At 35.5% G+C, this 26,773-nt stretch overlaps 1 long non-coding RNA gene across 1 annotated transcript; it reads left to right on the top strand.

Annotated features, from left to right (window-relative positions):
- The first annotated feature begins 11,609 nt into the window (after window positions 1–11,609).
- On the top strand, window positions 11,610–17,952 carry LOC148781718 (uncharacterized). The gene is made up of 3 exons (XR_016058126.1): window positions 11,610–11,909; window positions 17,173–17,225; window positions 17,319–17,952. It is a non-coding gene; the product is annotated as an uncharacterized LOC148781718 (long non-coding RNA).
- The last annotated feature ends 8,821 nt before the right edge of the window (window positions 17,953–26,773 follow it).

Genomic DNA, 26,773 nt, shown 5'->3' with positions numbered 1-26,773 from the left:
AACCCATAAAAAATAAATAAATACTAAAATAATTTAAAGGATCTCAATAAACTGAAAAGTGTCCTAAAATGCTTCACAGGGGACATATCGGGCTAAGCGGAGGGAATTGCCCCTTATTGGGATCCATTGGACCCTGCAACCCCCGAGGGTCGCATGTGCATACGTAGAGTCACTGTGAGATGTATGGCCCAAATTGGGCCGTCATCTCACCTGGTCGGGGCCTTGGCCTATAAAAAGGCCACGTAACGTTTAGATTGGGGGACTTTTAGTTGAACCCTAGGTGAAGCAGTTTGGTTTTGGATCTTCACCACTAAACCAAGCCTATCTTTGAACCTTGACCCTAGTCCGAAGCTCTAGAGATTCCCCATCAGCTACAATGAGTTGAACCATACTTCTCCAACCCTCAAGCCATCCAAAAATCCCTAACCGCTTGATCACCTTTAAGAAGACCTTAGACCACCATGGTCCTTCTCACATTAAAAGCCTCTCTAACTCTATAAAGAATGCAACAACCTCTAGTGTCTCTAGCTTAACACTCTGACAATAAAAGGAGTGGTCCCCTACACCGAGAACATTGATTTGGGCCCCAACTCTGGTCCAGACGTTGGACTCGGCTTAATGGTTGCTCACATCTCTCATTTCCTATTTTTCTTTAATTCTTTTTTAAGGAAAATTTTATATATTTCCCACATATATGCATCTTATATACTCTTCCCCTTTTTTTTAGTCAATTTAAATAGGTGGGATTATTTGACTCGAAATTTCAAAAAAAGGGTTATGGGCTCAGCCAGTAACCCCCTTCAAATTAACCAAGAAGAGAGAGAGAGAGAGAGAGAGAGAGAGAGCATGGAAGAGAAAGCGGGAGAAGAAGGATAGAGAGAGGAACCAGCAAGAGAAAAAGTACACGTGAGTTGAAGAAAAGAGAGAGAATGAGAGAAAGGGAGCTGGAGGAAGAGGGAAAGGGATAAGAAGGAGACAGTGGGAGAAGTGGGAGAAGAGATAGAAGAAGAAAAGAAGGAGAGCACGGGAGAATGTCGTTCCATTATCCAGTATCTCCTTTTGTAATATTCATTTCGCAAAGAGAACCTTGGTCAATGGCCATGAAAGCTCCCGCAAACCCCTATTTTCCTGTATTTCTCTTTTTAAAAAATCATCTTTCAATCTCTTCCTTTAACCGAACCCATCTTAATGAAAATCTCATCATCACCATCATTATCAGAGCCTTTTCCCAACTATTGGAGGTTGACTATATGAATTATGTTCTGTCATTCTACTATATAAGGACATTACCCTTAGTAAGGCCATAATTTCACATATCTTTTCTTACTACTTCCAACCATATCTTTTTAGACATGCTCCTTGACCTTTTTTAGCATTCTAATTGAACCAACTTGCACCTTCTGATAGGTGTTGTACTAAGTTTGTGTTGTACAGGCCAGCTCTTAAAGCATTTAACATGGTCTAGATCCTTATACTTTTCTCTCTCATTTATTCTAATTTGAAGACATATTTTTCAGCTTTTCGTGTTCCCAGTTTCTGCATAGATTATTATATGCCTTAAGTTTACCTTACTTATTATTTGGTTGTTTAGCCTCACTTATTATTTGTTTAGCGTTTCTCTTAGCATTTTCATATATTTCTAAGTTTTGATCATTTATATTATATTGTCAAAGTTTTATAACATGATCGTCTTTTGCTAATGATATTTTGAAACTCATCACTCTACCACAAAGTTTCTTTATCAAAATTTCTTTTCCCTCTAGTGCCTCTTAAAACTTATTTTAAAAAGCCACTTTCTTAATGGATATCTAAATTGCCAAATTCTGCCACTTTCTCTCTATAAAACCATTGCAAAATTTCTCCTTCTAAAATTAAAATCTCTACATCAATTTGTTATTTGCTATTTGCATATTGGTAAGCTTAAGAATTATTTTTAATTACATTTTATTTCTATTTTATTTAGATTATATCTTAAGAAACTTGATTCACATATATGTGTTGTATTTAGGTTTTTTTTTCACTCATCCTATGGTAGTTGCAATCTCAATTACTAGAATCCTTAATTTAAAGGTCTTTTATAAGAAAAAAATGTATGGTTCAGATCGCATGTGACTTGATTACACTAGAATAAAGCGGATGCAGACTAGAGGCACACGACAAAAATCAACAGCTTTATTGTTATGAGAAGCAAATATAAAGAGAGGACGTTCGCTCCTAGATTCGGCAGAATCTGGGCCCTCTTAGACCGCCGGTGCTTGGTATCAAGGAAGCCCTCTCACCAAGACTTGCTTGTGCTATCAGTCCAGAATGAGGCGGAGCCTCATGTGACTGAAGAAGCCAAGTGCTCACGAGAGCCCCATGTACCCTTTGAACTCTCGACGACGAGAACACGAACTTTTTAGTTTAGAAGTGGGAAGTATGAGTTTTCCCTTGGGTTTTTGGAAGTTTTTGGTTATTGGAATTGGGAATTCCGAAGGGCATTTTGGTTTCTTAGGGTTTATAGGAATTTTTGGTAAGTTTTTTGGGATTTTGTAATTTCTAAGGGTTTTTAGATATTTTGGATTTTAGGGAGGGGTAATACAAACTTGGAGTCTCCTCGCTCTCATGCCTGTGTATGAATCTTGCCCTCCCCCCCCACTCAAAACTAGGTCAACAAAATTTCAGCAGTACTACCCCTACTCAAAGTCTCTTTGAAGACACACGTAAGAGGGGCCGACTCAATGTTGGGAACCCCTCGAGGTGGATCCATAATCGACGCCTGAAGGGCCTGAAGCCCAACCTATGCAATGTCCAGGACCCAACCCTTTGCTACTCCAAACTGGGAACTTTTAAGGGCATTTTGGGGATTTTAATAAAGTTGAGGGATTTGGGGATTATGGGATGGAGGTAGGGGTAATTTAGAAAGTTCAAATTTTCTCTCTCTAGTTTTAGGGTTACTCTCTTTAGGTTAAATCTTAATTTTTTTAACCCTTAAAAAATGAGATTAGGAGGGTTCATATAGACATGAGAAAACATGGGTAGAAGTACTAAAAATTGGTGGGTGGAAAATCAAAAGCATGGCTCAAAAGGGGTGGACTATTAAAAATAAAATTGGGCTAGGATTGAAAATGACAAAAAATGATGCCTAAAACTTGGAATTTTTAATGATATACCCTTGAGGAGGCTTCCTTCTTCATTCACCATCAAATCAGAACTTTTCCTACCATTTCAGTCCAAGTGTTTTTGGTGAAACTGTAGAGCAATCAACCACAATCATTTTGCAATAAACTTGAGTGAAGACTGTCATCGATTCATCAAGTTCCACTCATTTTATTTTTTGTTTTTCTATTTTACATAAAAATTCCATACCCATTTCTATACCTCATCATTGCATTAAATTTTATCATTATTTGACGATCAATTGGTAGGTTTTTGTAGAAGATGCCGGGACCAATGTTTGGTGAGAATTTTGTCTCAAGATGATGCGAAAATGGAGATATATGGCTCTTTTATTTGTTGCTATTTTTGACAACTGCAGTCTTATAAATTTAGGCAAAATTTCACTAGGATTCGCCCCCTTAATTGGAAGATAATTATGGATTTCCATATATGGGTATGTTCATCTTTGAGTTAAAAAGCTCCACAGAAAATTTTGGCTCAAATCACTGTGAGATATTGCTCTGATAGTGAGTGGAGGTCATGTGGATTGATACACATCACTTGTTGTAAACCTCAAACTTTTTTTATTCGATTCGACCTCAATCAGAGTAGAGGAACCCATCGATACATACGTGGATGAAAAACCCATGTTGCAAGGAACATGATATTGAAATTTGGGCTTGTTTGGCTATAGAAATTGGGAGATATGACCCCCACCTTTTAGCAAAAATTTTTGTTGCTTGTTGTAATTCCAATGAAGATGATGAGCCATAAGTACAATATGGTATGTTCTTCTTTTCTGTGCGGTCCTCTTGTGGTACACTAAAGATTGTGCTAAAAAAGGCTCTTCTAGACATCAAATTTGACTGAAAGTTTTATCATCATCATGGTCTTCATCTCATAAAATTTATGCTCCTTGGCCACTTATTCCTTGGGCTCCTTTTGTAAAGTTGGACTGATTTAGGTGTACCCTACCTACGGTTCAAGATGTTTGAGAACCCATTTCTCTTTCATCTGGTGTCATATTGGGCTCAAAGTTAGAGTGTAGCATTTTTATATTGATATCTTCCTCCCATAAAGTTATTGGACTATTTCCCATTGTGTATGTTGACGAAAATTTGTAAATTAACCATAGATCAATGTTGTGAAATGGATGATTGAGTTTTGTCGAACCATATCTTGGTCATCCGGCCTTGACCTGATTTCTGAGGGGTAGCCATGGGTTACCTTGGATTAAATATTTAAATGGTCAGATTATCATGTTGGTCTAGTTTGATCATACCTCCTCCTAGACGGTCCAATTGCAGATTGGGCTAAAATCTTTCTCGTCTTTGGCATGTAACGTTTTTTCGTTACGTAAAGGAGATCTTTCATCTTTTCTATTTGTTATAGTATTGTTTTTTATTTTATTACTCATTGTAGCTATTTCCAATGGTTCTTTTGGTATTTCGACACTTATCGTGCAGAGAATTTATTTGGTGAGACATCTCCACTCGTTGAGTTCAATGATATTTTATTTGGTATTAAACCAAACAAATGTAGTTATGTTTCATTTTTTTGTGCTCCTATTTGGAAAACTTAAATTACTCCAGGCTTAACATTCCATCTTATCGCTTGAGAATGTAATACAACATACTAGCATTTGTTGATTTATCTATACGAGCTGGAGGGCTCTAAAGCTAAGGTAGATTTACCATGTGAAGTCATATCCTCTGTTGAGTGTCTTAATTGCCTTAGCTCCTTACTAAAGTGGATGAACAACTATGCTTTGGATATTTGCATTTATCCTTTATGTAAATATTCAAAGGGAACACATATGTGATTAGTATGCCTTAATGGATTCTTAGGACTAGGACATGTAACAAATTCACAGATGCATTAAATGTAAATGACACAACTAATTGAAGAAAAAAGGAATGTCATGAAGACGAATTGATGTCAATGTACCTAATTAATCTTTTTGCATAATTAGGTTCAAGTGATCATGGTGGGACCTCTTCCAGGTGGGGGCTACCGTGCTACCGTGGAGGTCCAAAGGACCTTAGTTTGCTAACAATATACGTGGAACATCCATCTTTTCATATTTGGCAAAGGAAAGTATATATATATTCTCTCTCTGTCCATTAGTATAGTAACTTTATACATTCTTGTTAGTTTGAAGTTTATTTAAATGTAATTGATTATTATCTTTGTTTCTTGTAGTTCTCACATATAGTTTTATTGTTGTATTTCAGGATAACTATAAAATCAAAATTGATGAGAAGATTAAACAACGAATGGACTAGGAATTGGCCGAAGATCAAAAGGATGTAGTGCGGTAGTGTGGATTGGGTCCTCTTATCACATCAGTCCGAGCAAAGTAGACCATTCCCAGGCTGTTGTCAATGCAGAGAGATGCACATTAATGTTTGATGTTCACGAAATCATGGGGTTATTGATAGATAGTGAGCTTATCACATGCCATGGAATTAATAATTACAATAACTACATTTTGAGCCAGTTGAATGAAGTTCCCCTTGGGCCTAACTTCACCACCATCAAGCATACTTGGCAGAAAAAAAAACAACAAACTACCACCAAATGCTACCCTATAATAGATTGTATGGCACGCACGTGACTATTTGATCTTTCTCGTTAATGTTACTATTTTCTCTTATACCTCATATTCAACCATGCCAACATGTATTTGAAATTCTTTGAGGAGTTTGAATGAGCTAGTAGATATGCATGGAGTGTAGCGGCACTCACATATTTGTATCTTCCTCTTGACAAGTCTACCACGTTTAAGTGAAAATATTTTAGTGCCTTAGCCACTCTTTTGTAGGTATTTTTTAATTTATTGATTATTCCAATTTTATATTTTCTTAAGGCAGGGTACAAAGTCGTATGTTTCTTAGTATACACTATCTGCATGTTATATTTCAGTCCTAGACTTATGAGCTCGTTTTGCATTCATGATCATTCCTCATCTTATTGAACTAGAAGATCCCATAAAACTAAGATGGGTGCCTCCTAAGAAGTATAAAGGGAATCCCTCATCAATGCCACTTCAGTGTGGCAGGAATTCAATGATGTTAAATCTAATGACGTCAGTTCAAATGTCCAGTGCCATCTTTCTTGTTAATATGCGGTATTTCTATTACTTATATGAGTGGCATTCAAATGCTACTAATGGGTTGTCTGGAACCTTATTTCAAGCCTGAGGATATCCTTCATGAAGACTGAAATATGTATTCAATATGACGTTGTATATTACGACTCTCATATTTGATGGCATTGCGGAGCTATATATGCCAAATCATGTGTGCCTACAACTTGGATTATGGTAGGGCATACAATACAATCCCAGCAGACCATCAAGGAGGAATGGTAAACATGGGAATCAACAATATTGGAAGGGTAGAAATGACGATAGAACTGAGGATTGGCAAAGTCGGCATAATCACATGACAGAGGTCTTGTTCGTTTCTCAAACAATGGGCTTCCCTCACAGAAGCACAAGGATTGGTATTGGCAAGTAACCCATCCAAAGGTGCATAACCCCAACAACTAGCCGAAGGATGTAGTGAGGCCCACTACCAAGCAGGGGGAGGAAATGGACATGCCCATGAATCTCATTATGTGATGAAATCTACAAGCTACAGTTACGATGAATGCATGGTAAGCTGACCAAAAATACATGTCATTACTTTTATTGGTTTTCGAAATATGTTATGAATTTCTTTGTTTGGGTTGTATGGTTGTATGCGTATGTATACATTTTTTAATTTTTTTGGTACGTATAATAGTTATTAATATATTGCTTATTTGGCTATTGAAGGATGTTGCTCTTGAAAGGAGCACACATATGTTGACCCAAGCATGGGCTATGCGGCAACGATCTGTAACTGAGGTGTTTGATATCCGATCAAATTGTTTCCTTGGTGATACAAATGGAAATGATGATGTGCATCATGAAGTCAGTGGGCCTGGAGAGAATAGTCATGCTAAAGAGTATGAGGACGAAGATGATGATGACCATGGGCCGATGCTAACTACCCAGCCCATGCCCACACCAGCTTGTGATAAGGAGGCTAGATTTAACTTGCGCCCTCACCCATGCAAGTCGAAGTGTAGGCATTGATTAAAGGTCAGTATATTGTATTTATTTTATTGGGTTGGTTATTCGATAGATCAAATGCTAATGTAGTTTTGCTTTATGAGTGCACAAAGTTTTGTACTACGGTTCAATCTAGACTTAGATCGTTGAATGCTTATGCAATATTGATTTATGAGTCCACAAATTTGTACACTGCAACTCAACCTAGACCATAGTTAGCGAGTTGCTGTTAAAACTGTGACTTTTCAGGGAAAAAAAAGCCTTATTATTTTAATAAAATTGTGTTTTTTGAAATAATTGGGAAAAGAAACATGGTGTTTCCATAAAAATGTTAAAAATATGTTTTTAGAACTTTTTTGAAAAAATGGTTAAAAAAACTTTTACATTTGTGAACTTTTACATTTGTGAATCCAAATTCACTTTTTTGAAAGTTTTATATTTTTATTCCATCTACTCTAAAGAAAAAAATTTCTTATTTTTGTCCATCCAATTTCAAATTTTTGGAACTTGTCTTCTTGACTTCTTTTATTTGAATCTTTCTTTCTTTATCCCTTTCATTTTGAGTTTCCTTCTATTTTGAATGTTTTTTAATAAAGACATTCCAGACAACTTTGAAATCCAATTCTTTCTTTAACTTTTGATTATTGTCCTGTCACGACTCCGCCCCCTAACCCCTACCGTACCTTATTGGAGGGCGACAGAGTGCGGGATCACGACCGGAGGTCGCGAATGTCACTCAGGTGGGAGTGGCTCAACGCATAGCAACACGGAATCTAGAGTAAACCACGAAATGAAACTAAAATCCATTAACCCATTCATTCACCAAAATTCTTTACAATAACCAGAATCTTACAATTCATCCAAGGCACCAAAAGCCTATTAACAAAATTACAAAGCCTCACAAACAACACTGTACGACCGACGGCCATCTAACACCTACAAAACAAGGAGAACTTCTAGTCGAGCACGAGCTTTCAATCCACCAATCACGATCACCGCCCGCCCGTCTTCGACCTGCAGCAGTCAATCTACATGGGTGGAAGCAAAGGAATGAGCTAAAAAACCCAATAAGTAAATCACAGTATCATGCTTCCCTGTCTATGAAGGTTATCTCACAACAATGTTCAACATTCTATACCATTCTTATAACACAGGAGTCATATATCACAGTTATATCACAATTACAAAATGGTTCTTTTCATGGTTGAGCAAGCACAATTTAGATATCATATATCATATGAATTAGCAATCTATCAAATCTTAACCGAGCAACACCAATAAGCAAGCATAACAAAATCAATAGACACTAACTCCCTCTCTAGCTCTATCTATCAAGCCAATCACATATCTCAAATCGATCACACATCTCAAGTAATCATATATTTCAGGTCGATCTCATGTTTTAGGTCAATCACATATCTCAAATCAATCACATATCTCAAGCGATGTGATATGTGCAAAGCATGCCGGGAAATCACATCTTACCTCAGCCACACCTCACTAGTGTTAATCATGATCATGCAATACGCTCAAAATATGTCAATCAGTCACATATCTTAGGCAATGCAATATGCTCAAAGCATGTCAATCAATCACATATCTTAGGTAATGTAATACACTGAAAGCACGCCTAGAAGTCACATAACATATCACCTCATGCTCACCTCAAGAAAGTCACATATCCCAGGCAATGCAATATGCACAAAGCATGTCAATAAATCACTTATAACATATATATCTCATATATCACACTGCTGACCACACAGGTCTTATTATATATCATTCACCACAGTCATATCATACCACATCACCCTATTAATGGATAACCCATTGCATAGTGCTTCATATCACATCTATGTCGGGTCTCACATCATGAGCATCTACTATTTCAGAAGCATGTCCTATAACAACTAGGCACATTCACTAATTCACCCGCATTTACTATTTCACTGCTTTTTCCATTTCATAGGCATTCACTGCTTCATGGCATTTATACAACATTCATTACGTCATAACATTCACTAATTTAGGGGTGATAGTCTCACAGAATTAGACATAGCTTCTGGTTTATAAAGAATCTCAACCTAGTCATAAAACAACAATTAAAGTAAACATAATTATCTATCATTCAAAAGTGGTTCAGAGTCAATTAATCACCGTTTGGTCAGTCAACACTTGGGTACAACATAAACAACATTTCTGTAATATTCTGCATTTTACTAACAGTGACCTATCCCTCTTAACAAAGGTATAACTTTCAATCTAGAGCGAATTTTGAAATCATTTCTACATGCAACTTTAAGCCCACTTAGAGATCTTCAAATGGCAGTGATTTGGGATCAATTTGATCGGTCAAATCTTAGTACAACAGAAGCAACATTTCTTGAATTTATTACAGTCTACTAACAGTGATATACATGCACAAATCGAAACACAACTTCCAAACTATCAAGAATTTCAACCGGGCCTAAACACCAAAATCAAACTGGACACATAGATCTTTCTAATGGTGGTGATTTGGGGCAATTTAGATGTCATTTGGTAGGTCAACAGAGTGTTACAAAAACCTCAAACCTTTATGAAATTTCACAGCACTGTCATGGTACACTTCAAAGATCACTTCATAACTTCTAATCTATACTAGATAACAACATGAAACATTTTCTATCTTAAACTAGACTCGTAAGAACATCAATTCACAGATTTCTATATTAAAAAAGAATGATAATAATGCTTAACATTTCATACAAAGAAATCCCACTTTCTGGAAAAATAGAACACATAACATGCATGCAATCCTATTCTCTTCATACCATTTCTATACAATCTCATGCCTAATTTCATGCTTAATTCTATAGACACATAATAGCATAATCTTCTTACCTTGTGGTACAATGGTGATTCCAAAATCCTTCATACAGCCACTTCTCCAAGCTTCTCCCACAAGGCTCAGAGGGGCTAGAATTGCTTAGTGTTTCAAGAGGGAAAAGAACATGGCGTGTGAGAGAAATGCTCTAAGAGAGAGAGAGTGGTGGGTTGATATATGGATAAGGAGAAGGGGGAGGTGAGATGGCAACAAGCCACCTCCAAGTGACACAAGGAGTACAACCATGTGTTTAAAAGGGATAGACAAAAAAAACAAAAAAAGAGGGAAAAGAAAAGGAAATCCCTCATGGACTACCCTACTCCAACAGTCCTGGTAGTCTATTCTCACTCTATTTCTAACACTCACAGTGCTAACACCGGCGGCAGTAATACCATCTCATAGCCGCGCATGCTCCTTCTCCAACGGACTTTTCCTATTGCGCGTGTCTTCCCTGTCGGGAAAAGCTCGGTCCTTACATGTCATTTTTGTATCTAATTTCTAAATTTTGGAACGTGATTTCTCCATCCTTTCCTATTTTGAAATTTTTTTGGGATAAAAATGTATCCAAATCAATTTTTTTGAACTTTCTATTTTATCCCTTCTAAAAAATTGTATTCTCCAAAATGTTTTTAATCCAACACTTATTTTCATAAAAAATACATTCCCCTGAAAATAATTTGTATAACAAAAAAGAAAAGAAAAGACTATCATAGAGAAAATGATGATGAGCAAGACCAATTTAAATCCGATTAGTGTAGTAAAATTAATTGACTCGAATGGGATGAAGCATTTAAATTAATTGACTTAATTATGTTAATGCAGTAACACTTTCAGGGATGTTATTGTAAATTTTAAAATTTTACACATCCAATTTCTTCAGTCTGATTTTTTTATACCAACCCGCTAATATTCACAATGTTTTTATTTACAGCATTTTTGCCTATCCATATGTTTGGTTCGAATTTTGGCATCCGACTATTTGAACCAAAACCGATTTAACCCCGATTTTGTAGTGAGCCGATAGTTTGTTATACTCCGACTTGCTAAATATGATCTAAACAAAGATCGATTGAATGGTGATGTAATCTTGAATTATGAGTGCACAAATATTTGTACTACGATTCAATCTACACTTAGATTGATCTAAGTGTGATATAATTGGGATCCCCAGGATTTTGCATAAAATGGGATACTTGTACTATTTCCCCAGCAACTTTCTTGATATCCTACCCCCCAATTGTTTTTCTCTGACACCCTAGACTCTAATATTGTTTTTCTTTGTATTTACCCCTATTCAAAAAGTCAGCATTTCTCGCCCCTCCCAGTCAAAAATATATCCCCATCACCGGAAATCTCTCCCCCTCTCCACCGAAAATCTCTCCCCTCTCTGTAAAATCGCCCCAATCTCTCTCTCTCTTCATAATCTCTCTTTTCCTCTTTGTCTTCTAAAATCTATATTTCCCAAAATCTCTCTCTTCCCCCTAATCTCTCTCAATCAGACATACTCTCTCTCTCTCCCTCTCTCTCTCTTTCTCTCGAAAACTCTATTTCCCTCTCTCTTCTCTTCCGTAATCACCTCTATTTCCCTCTCTCTTCTCTCCTGTAATCTCTCTTTCCCCCTCCCTCATTCTCTCCCAAAATCTCCCTCCCAATCTCTATTTCTCTTAATCTCTAAGTCCAACATTTCAATCTCAATCTCTATTTTTCTCCCAATATCTCTTAGCCAACATTTTTGGAGTTGAAGTGGGAGAGAGCACTTTATACAAAACTCAGCCCAAAACATTTACAGGGTTTAAGCACAATAAGGTATTTTTCTAATAACCCTTATGTTTTATTATTTCTTTGAATGTAGAGATATTAAAACGGTACTTATTTATGCATTGAATTACCCAATTTCATTTTTGGGAAACCTACTACCTAATATTCCTATCTCTCTTTTTTGGTTATCTTTGTGAACCATTTTATATCATGTTTAGCTTTTAGAAATATAAAAATTCATATGAACATGCTATTGGTATGATTAATATTTCTCTGTAGTTTTATTGTTGTTAATTAGTGATATCTAGATTATTTTGTTATAAACTATACTTTTTGTAAACATCCCATCCCCAAATACTGTTAGTATCATTTTGTAGACCCCAACTTTTTAAGGAAAGTTATTAAAGTATTAGCTATTTAGAATTTGGAATCTCTCGGTTAAGACATGTACTCTTTGAGAGAAATATGAATCTTTCAAAATGGCTTATACTCTTTTGAGAGAATTATGAATCATTTAATAATTGCTTATTCATTTAGTCCATAGCAAAAATGGATTTAGGTTGGGCCTCTTGTTGCTTCAATGAGATAGGATTCCTCATGTCTCTAATGTAGTATTGACTATTTATTTTATTTAGGTAAAGAATTGGCTTTAGTCAATTCAAAGAATTAAAAAAAGGGGTCGAATTCAAATAATAGAAAATCGGAGCTTGAGTTTGGCTTGAGCTTCAACAACAACGACCAATGTTATAATGTTATATATGTAAGGTGTAGAGTAAAAAGTTAATACAAATTTTTGCACGACGGAAATAATGGGTGATGACCAATTGATTTATTACATTTATGGTGGAGAATTCTGACTAACAAGCAAGGGAACTTTAGATTACATTGGTGGTGATGCTTGTACTTATCTTGCCAAGAGTAGAACTAGGGTAGCTGACATGCAAAAGTATTGTGCAGATTGTTTCTTAATTGATGGGCACAAGATAAAAGTTCGGTATTTTTGTCCAGGGGAATAGGAGAATTGTTATGAACTTATTTATTGATAGCGATATGGAAAAGATTTTGAGTATACATAAAGGTGACAATGATGTAATCATATATGTATGTGATGGAAGTGAACATAAGGATGAAAGTATTTCACCTAATCCTAACACGAGGTAAAAATAAATTTTTTTTTCATTTAGTTTTTTCAGTTACATATATTTGCTTTAGTTACATTCAATTTCTGATTTGTATGTTTATACATGTTTTAGGGTAATTCTAGAGGACATACACCTGCAATCTTCTAAGGTTCAAGACATTGTTCAAAAAACCGGCCTGTTAGCTCGGAACCACTAGGGTTTCGAGTTTGGTTAAGGCTGGTTTTGGTTGTCTAGTACTCTATGTAACACCCCCCTAAAATTTCCAACCCAAAACCTGCCAATTAGTGGTCGAATCGACCATTTTTTTGCCTAACTAACCAGTTTTCTCTTAACTAGACTGGTTAGCTGATATGACGATTTTTTTTATATAACGGTACAATATTGATAACGAGCATTATTTGACATATGGGGCCGTCGTATGTAGCAGGAAAACCATGAATCCAAAATTTTACCTTTTTTTATTCTTTTTCCAGCCATTTTTGGCATTTTTTCATTCTTTAAATCATTTTATAAAATGAATGTAAAACAATGAATTTGGATTTAAACATCGAATAAAAAGGATTTCCTCGTATTGGAATGGCGGATTTTCTAGGTTTTTGAAAATTTCCGCCATTCTTTCAATAATATCTTCAATATCTAATGATTCTTGAAGAAACTTGAGGGTTTTGATAGATATTCGAAGTTTTTACCTGATTCATGTTTCAATTTGTTCAAAACGCCAAAGATCGTGGGTTGATTTTGGCTTGAAAAGATGTTGCTCAGAGAGCTTGTGTTTGATTCAGAAAAGCATATTTTTTAATCCAATTATTGGTTTTTTTATCAAATTTAGTTGTGTATTTCGATCATCAAGTCTTCATATCTCCAATAAATTGAGTAGGTTTATTTATGATTGATTAAATGTTTTATATGAATTTTTTTGTTGCACGATGTCATGAAAATTGCATAGATTTGATATTTATGTCATTTTATCTGTCTCTCCGCATGTGATTATAAATTGCTGATTAATATAATATATTTACATTCCATTTTCGTTTAATGATGTTTGGGAATTATCCTACGTCGAAAGATGGATATTCAACTTTGGTATATAAATACCTATGTAATATGAACTAAAGTATTCGCGCGGAAATATTGGGGCAACCTCACATGGGATTTTGTCGGTTCCCGTTTTATGTGTGGAACTGGCTCGTTCTGTAGCGATTCCTGAGTCGAAGGTTCCCGTTTTATGTGTGGAACTGACTCGTTCTGTGGCAACTCCCGAGTCGAACCGGGCGAGTCCGGCTCTACTCTAAATCCACAATACTGAATATTTTTTGATAAAAATTGGTTCGTTTCAAAAATGATCGAAGCCTATACATGTGTGTGTGTTGATTTGTTTGATTATTTGAACATTGATGGTTGTTTCTTGCTCGAAATGTTGCTCAACTTAGGGGTTTTTGAAAAATCAATTTTTTTAAGAAAAAATTATGTTGCTTAGTAAAATTATGTTTTTTTTTAAGAATATGGGACGTGGTTTTTTATTTTTCTTCATAAAATTATTTTTAATAAAATTATATTTGTCAATAAAATTATGTTTTTTTGATGAATATGGGAAGCGTTTTTTTTGTTTGCTTAGTAAAATTATGTTTTTTGGTGAATATGGGAAGTGTTTCTTTTATTTTGCTTAATGGAATTATTTTTTGATAAAATTATTATTTTTAATAAAATTATGGTTTTTTGTCGAACATGGGAAGTGTTTTCTATTTTGCTTATTAGTTTTTTTGACAAATTATTTGTTCTACTATTCTTATATGGAACTGTGAAATAATAGCATTACCTTATCTTGGTTAAGGCCTTAAAAGATGCTACTTTAGTTTGTATTATTGTAGAATAAATATTCATTTTCCTATTTCTTTCTTAATTGATCATTCTATTTCCAAGCAACAAGACTTGAAACCCTCTCAAATTTTAAGCATTGGATTTGATAGCAGACTCGAGAAAAGTGGTTATTGATCCTCCTTGGTCATCTACAAAAAAAAAAATTCTTAAGATCAATGTAGATAATAAGATAATATACACTAAATCTATATGTTTTTTTGGCATTTTTGGCCTTTATTTTTAAATTTTTTTCTACTGTACCAGTTAGTTCTGTTAACCTTCCGGTTCTAACTGCTCCAAGCCCTATGTCCCGTGAACCATTCCAGTTCGATTTTGCGAACATTGGTTTTAAATTATGGAGATGAACAAAGGAATGCATCAAGGTTGCTGAGTTCCCTTAGCAAATGTGCTTTAGCACACCACTTTGCATGCCGTCCAATTAAAAATGAGAGGTATCATGTAAGAACAAAACGCATTGGTGATCGCTGTGAATGGGAGATATATACACGCAATGTTGGTAGGACAAATATGTTTAGAATCAAGTTATAGAAAAAAGAGCACTCATGTAATATTGGGACAAACAATAATTTGTAGAAAAGAACGTCAGAGAACTTTATTGCTTCCCTAATCAATGATAAATTAAGTACCACTAAGCATTACAAGGCTAAAGAAATCGTGAATGATTCAGATCGAGACTACATGTTAGATGTACCGAATCATAAGGCTTGGAGAGGGAAGGAAGTAGCCATCAAAGAAATACATGGTTAAGAAAAGCAGGTATACAACCAATTACCTACATATGTAAAGCATGTCTTGGCGACGAATCCTGAAAGTTATACATTCGGACATGTATTTGAAGATGGTAGATTTCATCGTCCATTCATTAGCTTTTATGCCTCAATACTTGGCTTCAGAAATTGATGTCGTTCGCTTATTTTTATCGATGGGCCATACTTGAAGGCACGATATCGAGACACTCTACTTGCTACCACCTCAGTCGATGGGCAAGGACAAATGTTTCTTGTTGCCTTTACTGCTGTCAATGCCGAAAATGGTGATAATTGGTTGTGGTTTCTGGAATGTCTAAAGGTTGTTATTGGGACATATTGGTCGATTACTTTTGTGCCTGATAGATACCATGGTATGGTTGAAAATGTCTGTCAAGTTTTTCAGAATGCCGATCATGCCTTCTGTGAGCGTCATTTGGGCAAGAATTTCAAGAGGGAAGTAAAAAACATACCTAATAGGGTAAAGAAGACAATTATAGGGGGGAACGAGCATGCCGAACATACATGTAAGAAGAGTATAGAAACTTCATAGAAGATCTTAGATCAGACTTTGAGGATGCATATACATATTTCATAGGAGCATCACTAGACAGTTGGGCTACGTCACTGTTTAGGGATAAGTGGTATGGTAAAGTGACAACAAATATCGCAAAGTTGTTTAATAAGTGGATCCTAAAAGCTCGAGATTTGACAATTCTCCAGTTTGTTAACTAGATTAAGAGGCAAATAATGAAATTAATGGCCAACTGTAATTTGGAGGCTGAAAATTGGACTACAAAGCTTACTCCATGTGCTCAAGAAGATTTGAAAGTAATCATAAACAACACCCTTTCTGTGAGGGTCGACCTAGCAAATGCATGGGGTATTTGAAGCAATGAGTGATAACCTAAATTTCAACTAATATTATTGCACAAGAATGTGAATACAGAGCTTGACAAAGTTTGGGTTTACCTTGCAAACATACTTGTAAAGTCCTTCAATGGCCCAATGGGGATCCCATTGACTTCCGCGAAATTATTTCATGGTTGTAAGATACCATGAAACATATTCTTGAACATTCATGCCGGTTACTTTGATCAATCGTTTCGGTTGTGGGCGGGATAACTTTCTGAGAATGAATTAACGGTGCTTCCACCTCACTCAAAACGCCCCCTGGGTGCCCTAAAAGGAAGCGCATTTAGTCGCAGGTGGTCAAAGTGTGTCATATCCACTGTAATAGGTGCAAAGCACGTGGTCATAATAGGACAACATGTAAAGCTAGTATTTGAAGATGATTTCTATTTTGGTCTTTTTTCGCTTTCTCTCTTTTTTGTTTTCCTTTATCTTTTTTGGTAGTGTGCTTTTTGTATTGGGAATTTAAGCAAAGGATTCCATTATTAAAAGAACAAGTTTAATATGTTCCTTTTTATTTTCAATGTGCATGTGCCTTTAGCATGTTCCTCCTTTTAAAAGTGCATGTTCCTTTTTATTTTTGTTTTGTGCGTAGTATATTTACATATGAAACACTAACGGTCTAAGTGTTAGATCTAGCAATGCAAGGCGCAGACGCATCTATCCTATTTGCTCAAGGGGGAGAGGTATGACACATTGAAATATTGTTTTATTGGTTTTAGTTTGTGCTTATTTAATTAAATGAGTACTATTTATTCTATTATTGAACTTCATTACAGGTAAGAAAGATGACCCATGTTGATGAAGCCACTAAAGCCCCAGCCCAATGGGAGCTCAATCAGAGACAGATAAAATTGGTCAGGAAGACCAATCTTGGATCATTGATGGACATCGTGATCTCTTAGATTAATCGCGGTATGTTGATGGCATTATAAACATGTCGTGTAATGAGACAAATGCAATACATGTAAAGGTTGTGAGATGGCTCCAACCTTACATGATGCATGGAGGATTTTATATATACTTGTGCTAGCCAAGCTCGTAACAAGTATCAGGCCCAAAGACTATAAGAAATTCATAAATAGATACTTAGGGGATTGCCCCAATAAGAAGAAGAAGATGATGATTAGACATAATTAGCTAAGCGAGAAGTATGGGTAATTTCCTAAAATCCCACCAAGCGGCAATTTGTGTAGTTCACCTGAGCCGAGCTTACCTCTTGTACTTAGTTGGCATAACAATTTTTGCCAACTCATCAAAAGGATCGACATTAACAATATACCTCGAATTATTTGATGACTTTGAAGAAGCCGGGAAGTATGTATGGGGTACTGTGGCCCTAGTATTTCTTTGCCGGTCTCTATCTAAGGTTGTAGGCCGAGAGACGAAGCATTAAGTGGTTCAGCAACCCTACTTCAGGTAATCTTCCTTAGGCGTCTGATTTTTTTTAGAGTATATTTAGAGTTTTTACATGTTTTCTTAGGCTTCTAAATTTTTTTTGTATGTCTTGGTGTAGTGCTGGCTCTATGTATATCTACGCCCCAAGGCCATTTCGATCGACTCGAGTCTACCTAGAGCTTGTATGTGGAGAAATCCACCGCGTTGCAAAGACCCACACAAAGTGCTTGCAAATTTAGATTGGAATCGGTTAGTGGTTTGCTTATGTGCTCATATATTTGTTGTTTACTAATATATATATATATATATATATATAAGAAATGATCCTATAGGACCCTCTCCCACCCATGTGTGTAGAACCCCAAATGATTACCATTAAAATTGGTATGGATATCTAGAAAAGTCAAGTCTCACACCCATGTGATAATTTTTTTAGAGATCCGTGCCAACTTTAATGGTGATCCTTTGGGGTTCTACATACATGGATGGGGGAGGGTCTTATATATATATATATTGTTAGGAGAGGTGGCACTGTGCTGAACGGATTTGCTTCGATATCGCGGAGTATTACATGCCTGATTGCATGCTTTCACAACTTGGGAAGGTACAAGTGATTCCTCCTGAGCCTCCTACGTGGGATAAGATGGAGAAAAAAAGTATACAACCCACAAATTTGATAAATGAGGAGATAGACAATGGCATGAACGAACGAATTATACTGTTCAAGCTAATCTAGAAATGAACAAAGGGGGAGGGGGGGGGGAGGGTACAATTGTTTTTCACAAATGAGTTCACTTGGACAAAGCCCCACTAACGACTAGCGACATGTGCCATGATGATGATGGAAGATGGTTAAACTATTTTCCTTATGTATTTCATTATGAAATTTGGTTTTGATGTTTCATATAATGTATTTTTTCATTCCACATTTATATTTTTACTATATAATTGTTTTTTATATATAGCAAAATGCCTGTATATAGAAGCTTGATGCTACCCTCAATAGTGAAGAATTGGAACGTGCTAGGGTCTTTGTCCTGCAAGGTCGTGGTTTGATAGTGAAGAACACACCGTTAGAAACGGGCATCGAGGAGTGTGGGAGTGAGAGTGAGGACGGTGATGAGAGGGGTGGATGATAATGAATGTGAAGATGGTGATGAGGGAAATGGAGGTGAGGCCAAGAGTGAAGCAAGAAAAGAGGAGAGATATGGAAGAGAGAGCACAAACAACGAGGACAATGATAGGGGAACAAAACAAAGAGAAGACTAGTGTCAGGTGGACGTTCACACTTTGCGTGAGGAGTTGAGGTTGTATTTTTGTTTGTGAAGAGGGGGAGGTACTAGTGGCACTTTGGGAAGCCAGGAGGGAAGGCCTGATGATTCGTCACTCGTGAAGAGGAAGGGTTGGGTAACTTGGCCAAAAGTTTGATTGAGGCGTAGAAAATGACAAATTTAAATTTGTAATTCAAATTTTTTTTTGCCAATTCCCATGTTACGATTGGCTTAAAGTTGTATAGTTTACGATAATGAACTGTGCTTTCATTTGCCTTAATTGGATAACGAATCGTATTGAATTTATCACGAGTTTGGATAATCAACTGTATTTAAAATGCCTTAAAATTTATTTGGAACATTTTAAGTTTCTTCTGTTCCTAAAGAGAATATCCAGGACCTTATTAACTAAATCGAGATTCAAGAGTTCTCATCTTATCTTATATACATTAGTTTAAGCTATTTTTATTTTATCAGTAGATCCAAACTCGGTCTATTGTATTCAATGGTAGGTGTTATTCGATTCTTGGGGTTAAGTATTACACAAAGAAAATAAGGAGCTATTGTGTTGTTGTTTAGTCATCAATACCAATTCTAGAGTGCGATGATCTTTTTCTACAATAATATAGTGATCCTAATAGAAAATTACATTCACCTAAGGTACAAGTGGCACTTTGGGCTCATATCATTCAATTATATTCTACCCTTAAATTCACCAAAACCAGTGTAGCAATCTACCAGCAAAAAAAAAAAAGTCCAATTGTTTTTTTGTGGTTTGACACAAAGGGTGTTAGACACAAAAAAAAGTTCAACGTAACTAATATTATGCGGTCTGACACAAAGGGTGCTACACAAAATTTTTTTTTGCCATCCGGCACCAGCACAAAAAATACCGGACCGCAAAAAAAGAAATCGGTTATACAACTAGTGTCCTATACCACATTATTGGGCAAAGGAAACTGGAATACTATGCGGTCTAGCACATAGAGTGTCGGGCCGTATTATAGGGCAACAGAAAACTAGAATTCTATGCGGTCCTGCAAAAAAATTGGTCCAGCATCGTGTGTGCTGGACCGCATAGTATTAGTTCTATTAGACTATTTGTTTGTTGTTGGTAAAGAGATAGAATGAGAAAGGGGGAGTAGAAAGAGATGGTAGATGGAGAGAGATAGATGGCGGGTAGAAAGAGAACGAGAGAGGAGGGGTAGAAAGAGAGAAGAGAAAAACAGGTAGAGAGCGAAAGTGAGAGAGGGTGAATGGAGAGAGAGAGGACGGGTAGAGAGAAAGTGAGAGAGGGCGAGTAGAGAGAGAGAGCACAAGTGTTGCCACATGACTAAAAGGAAAAAACTGAGGAAAATGACACTTTTGTCAAAAATTATATTAACTATTTGACTGGGGGTAAATAAAATAAAAAATAATGTTGTGGTCTAGGATGTGAAGGAAAACGTATTGCAGGTAGGACGTCTAGAAAGTTAATTGTTGGGATATCTATAATTTTCCTTTATCAAAATCTAAAATGTTTATGCAATACAAGTGTAGATGGCTTCAAGAATGACGACATGGTTTAAAGTCTACTCAACCTTCAAGAAGCACCCTCCACTCAACCTTCAAGAAGCACCCACTCAAGTTGGATAGCTCTCTAAAGGACCTGGAGTCCCATCTATGAAGGCAATCTCTTCCAACTTTCTACAGTGTTTTATTTATTTATAAAAGTGTCAACATGCGTGTAAGTATCACCTAAATATTGATACATAGGCTTTTGGACCCGAACATCCATGTTTCTTAACATAGGATCATGAATCAAAGAAGAGAGATAGAGAGGAATCAAACCTAAGTAAGAAGGCAAAGAGAACAATAGGCACGCTCTTTCGCTAGAAAATCAAATACCCTATTTTGAGCATTCAATATCGAAATTGGGGTAAAATAGAAATAAAAAATATTAAAATTTCGATATCTTGAAATAAAATATTTAATTTTGTAACTGAGTTTTACCCCAGTTTGAACATCTGAATCGAATTGAGTGATTTTTATTTATGAGGCAATTCTTTATTCTCTGTATATATATCTAATTGATTTTTTTATATTTCCAAAAGAAGAAGGGTAAATTATCAACTCACACCTATTTTTTAACAATTTAACAAAGGGTGCGGTTTCTATAAGGTTGCAACCTTAAAATTCCAATTAAGGCACACCTCCAAATTTTATCGTAACATGTAATTTTGTTGTAAAAAATTCTTAGGATTATCTTAAAATCTATTTTCATATCTAATTAGAAAATTTTAAACTCCAAAAATGGTTAAAATCAAGGAGATCTATAAACATATGAAAATCTTAAAAATGAACGGTCTAGATAATGTGTTGCAAGATGCACCATTTCTGAGGCTCAAAAATTCTATAAGGTTGCAACCTTAATCAATCCAATTAAGGTGCACATTGAAATTTTATCATGGCATGTAATTTTGTTATAAAAAATTCTTAGTATTATCTTAAAATCTATTTTTATACCTAATTAAAAAAATTTAAAATCCAAAAATGGTTAAAATCAAGTAGATCTATAAATATATGAAAATCTTGAAAATGGACGGTCTAGATAATGTGTTGCAAGATGCACTATTTCTGGGACTCAAAAACTTTTTTTTTTTGTTTCATATTCATACATCTCAATGTCGAGATGATCGATTAGAGGGTTTTTTCAACATCAAAACAACATTTTCGATAAAAATTTGAGGTGCATATGTGATTCTACATTTTAAGGTCGCAACCTTGTATAAACTTTTATCTTGTAAGGTTGTAAACTTAAAATGTAGAATCACAGATGCACCTCAAAAATTTATCTAAAATGTCGTTTTAATGTTGAAAAAGCCCTCTAATCGATCGTCTCGACATTGAGATGTATGAATAAGAAAAAAAAAAAAGTTTTTGAGTCCTGAAAATAGTGCATCTTGCAACACATTATCTAGACAGTCAATTTTCAAAATTTTCATATATTTATAGATCTACTTGATTTTAACCATTTTTGAAATTTAAATTTTCTAATTAGTTATGAAAATAGATTTTAAGATAATACTAAGTATTTTTTATAACAAAATGCATGGTATGATAAAATTTTAACGTGCGCTTTAACTGGATTGTTTAAGGTTGCAACCTTATAGAAACCGCACCCTTTAAGTTTTAATAGGTTTGTTTTATGGGTGGGGTTTCAATAAGGTTGCAACCTTAAACAATCCAATTAAGGCGCATTAAAATGTTATCACAACATGTAATTTTGTTATAAAAAATTCCTAGTATTATTTTAAAATCTATTTTCATACCTAATTAGAAAATTTTAGATTTCAAAATAGTTAAAATCAAGTAGATCTATAAATATGTGAAAATCTTGAAAATGAACGGTCTAGATAATGTGTTGCAAAATGCACTATTTCTAAGACTTAAAGCTTTTTCTTTCATATTCATACATCTCAACGTCGAGATATCTCAATCTCGAGATGATCGATTAAAGGGTTTTTTCAACATTACAACAACATTTCCGCTAGATTTTTGAGGTGCATATGTGATTCTACATTTTAAAGTTATATAAACTTTTCTCTTAAATAAAAAAGTATGTGCAAAATGTTAGATAGTCGATGTATAGCATAATGTCGATTAATTTCCAAAACAAGCATATTAAACTTAAAACCCTGCATGCACCTTTTCCTGAGCATTTCTGTTAATAGATCTCATTTTGAAAAATATTGATATCTTTCAATCATGATTATTTTTAGGATTATGATGATCACTTACTGAGTAGCCAAACTCATCAAACTATGGTAAACATTTTTTCAGGATAACTGCGGATTCATTTTGAGTCCTCGTCAAGATCAACTTTGAGAAGATATTGTAGTTTTGCTTAAACTTTCTTTTGTTACTTTGTAAGAATTCGCCACTGTATATTTTTCCTATCAAGCAATGTATATATGTTTTGTCAGTCACATCTCAGGAATATCAATATCATAAATTCTTGGGGTGTGACAAATTATGGTATCAGAGCAATAGGTTTAAGATTCTTAGGAAATTTAAAGAGAATGTACTTAAAATCACATTTATTGTGTGTACAGACCTGGATAAAGTCAAGATCCAGATTAGCTGAAGCCAATATGGAAGGAATTCACAAAGCCTTGAAAAATATGGTTGCTCTAATGCAACATCAGATGGAAAAGAACAATCCACCCAGGCAGTCAGTTACAGGAAATGGTGGGAGTAATATCGAACAATTTAAGAAATTAAACCCACCTTCTTTTATGGGTGCTGTAAACCCACTGGAAGCCGAGGGATGGATTATGCAATTGAAAAAAATATTCGAGGTTATGGAATGTCTTGATGATAGGAAGGTGGCCTTGGCAGTTTTTATGTTAGAAGGTGAGGCACAACACTGGTGGCGAATGGCAAAAGGAGTATTGTTCAAAGAAAATAAAACCTTGATTTGGGAAGTATTTCTAGAGGCATTTAATGAAAAGTATATTCCAGATTTTATTCGAGACCAAAAAGAAATGGAATTTCTAGAATTAATCCAAAGAAATAGGACAGTAGCACAGTACGAGGCCAAGTTTACTGAATTGGCCAGGTTTGTACCACATATGATTATTAATGAGGCAAGAAAGGTGAAGAAATTTGAAAGGGGTCTCAGGCCAGCTTTTAGAAGTAGAATATCAGTCTTGAAATTGAGAACTTATGCTGAAATAGTGGATCGAGCCCAAATTGTCGAAAATTTTTTTGAAGATTACCAAAAGACGAAAAATCAGAACAGTCATGTTAGACTTACATCATCTAATCGAGAACAGTTTGAAAGACCAAACAAGAAGCCAAGGCCCTCGCCATTTCAAAACCCAATAGAACCATGTAGAAAATATGGGAAAAATCATGGATCAAGCCCTTGTTATTGGAATACCAGAGCCTGTTTTAAATGTGGAAAATTGGGACACCAGATTAGACAATGTCCTAGCTTACAGACATAACAGCTTCCAAAGCAGGGAGAGATAGCTCCAAAGCCTCAGATGAAGGGAAGAGTATTTGCGATTACCGAGCAAGACGCTCAGGCCTCAAAATCAGTGATCCATGGTACTCTTACTATCTTCCAAAAAGTAGTTCATGTTTTGATTGATCCTGGATCTACTCATTCATTTGTGTCACAACACTTTGCATGCCACTTAAAGGTAGAATCAGAACAATTAGAATACATTCTAGAGGTAGCCACACCGATGGGAGATTCAATTAACACCAATATAGTGTACAAATCATGTGTAATAAAGATAGAAGAAAAGGAACTGTTGGTTGATTTAATACGCCTGGAAATTCAAGATTTTGATGTAATCTTAGGCATAGATTGACTTTCTACATACCATGCAAGTATTGATTGTTATAAGAAAATTGTTACCTTTAGTATTCCGAATCAACCAGTATTTTACTTCAATGGTGTCAAAGAAGACTCCCCATTATATTTAATCTCTTGTATTCGAGCTAATCGCCTCCTTCGAAAAGGGTGTCAAGGCTTTCTTGCCTATATCAAAGAAGATATGAAGGAAGAAATAAATTTGGATACCACTCCGGTTATCCGAGAATTTCCTGACGTTTTTCCAGAAGAATTGCCAGGATTACCGCCTGACAGGGAAATTGAATTCTCCATTGAATTATTGCCAGGGGTAGCACCAATTTCTAAGGCACCTTACTGAATGGCTCCTGCAGAATTTAAAGAACTGAAACAACAATTGGAAGAATTATTAGATAAAGGTTTTATCAGGCCCAGTGTGTCACCTTGGGGTGCTCTAGTACTGTTTGTCAAAAAAAAAGATGGGACTATGAGATTGTGTATTGATTATAGACAGTTGAACCAAGTGATAGTGAAAAATAAGTATCCATTATCTAGAATTGATGATTTATTTGATCAATTACAAGGATCACAAGTGTTTTAAAAAATTGATCTTAGATCTGGATACCATCAGCTTAAGATTAAAAGTGAAGATGTTCCCAAGATAGCTTTCAGAACAAGGTATGGCCATTATGAATTTTTAGTCAAGCCTTTTGGATTAACCAATGCACCTGCTGCATTTATGGATTTGATGAATCGGATCTTTAGGCCCTTTTTAGATAAATTTATTGTGATATTCATCGATGATATTTTAATTTATTCCAAGAATCAGAAGGAACATGAGCAGCATGTAAGAATGGTATTGCAAATATTAAGAGAAAAGAAATTGTATGCCAAATTTAGTAAATGTGAATTTTGGCTTGAACAAGTGACATTTTTAGGACATGTTATATCAAATGAAGGTCTATCAGTTAATCCTTCAAAGGTTGAAGCCGTTGTTAATTGGAAACAACCAAGTAATGTGATTGAAGTTTGAAGCTTTTGGGATTGGCACGATATTACAGAAAATTTGTAGAAGGATTTTCTTGAATCGCAACCCTATTGACTCGATTGACACAGAAAAATGTCAAATTTGAGTGGACAAGTGAATGTGAGGAGAGTTTTCAAAAACTAAAAGTTCGATTAACTTCAATACCTATTTTAACTATTCCTGAGGGGAGTGGGGGATTTGTGATTTATGGTGATGCTTCACATAAAGGTTTGGGCTGTGTATTAATGCAATATGGGAAAGTAGTGGCATATTTATCCAGACAGTTGGAAGAATATGAGAAAAAATATCCATTTCATGATTTGGACCTAGCTGCAATAGTATTCGCTTTGAAAATATGGAGGCATTATCTATATGGTGAGCAATTCGTAATATACACGGATCATAAAAGTTTGAAATACCTTTTCTCTCAGAAGGATTTAAATATGCGGCAGATAAGATGGATGGATTTCTTAAAAGATTATGATTGTACAATCCATTATCATTCAGAAAAAGCTAACGTTGTGGCCGACGCTCTATGTAGAAAATCTACGGGAGTCTTAGCTCTTCTAATGATCCAAGAAATGCGATTGTTAGAGGAAATAGTGGATTGGCATCCAACTCCGTCTATTAATGATGTGGTAAGTATGATTGCCAACATTAAGGCGGAACCCCAATTAATCCAACAGATTCGATTGGCACAAAAGAAAGACCCTCAGCTTATAACAATTATAGAAGAGGTGAAGCAAGGAAAGAGAGATGAATTCTCTATATGTAGTGAGGATTTGCTAAGATTCAAAGGTCGGGTCTGTGTCCCGAATGATGAGAGTGTAAAGAAAGCTATATTAGAAGAAACACATCATTCTCGTTATACGATACATCTTGGAAGTATTAAAATGTATCAGAACCTGAAGAAAACCTTTTGGTAGAATAATATGAAAAAAGAGGTAGCACTATTTGTGTCTAAATGCCTAACATGCCAGCAAGTAAAAGCTGAACATCAAAGGCCCGCTGGGTTGTTGCAGCCTTTACCCGTGCCAGAATGGAAGTGGGAGCACATCTCTATGGATTCTATCTCTGGCTTGCCTAGAACAAATTCAGGACATGATAGCATTTGGGTCATTGTGGACCAGGTGACCAAAGCTGCCCACTTTCTACCGATTCGCACGACGTACACTTTGGATCGGCTGGCTCAGT

This window comes from Amborella trichopoda, chromosome 6, assembly GCF_054954075.1.
Source record: "Amborella trichopoda isolate Santa Cruz 75 chromosome 6, AtrichopodaSantaCruz75HAP2 v2.0, whole genome shotgun sequence".
NCBI classification, from domain to species: Eukaryota; Viridiplantae; Streptophyta; class Magnoliopsida; order Amborellales; family Amborellaceae; genus Amborella; species Amborella trichopoda.
The sequence above is the reverse complement of the archived record's forward strand: the minus strand, read 5'-3'. Positions and strand labels throughout refer to the sequence as shown.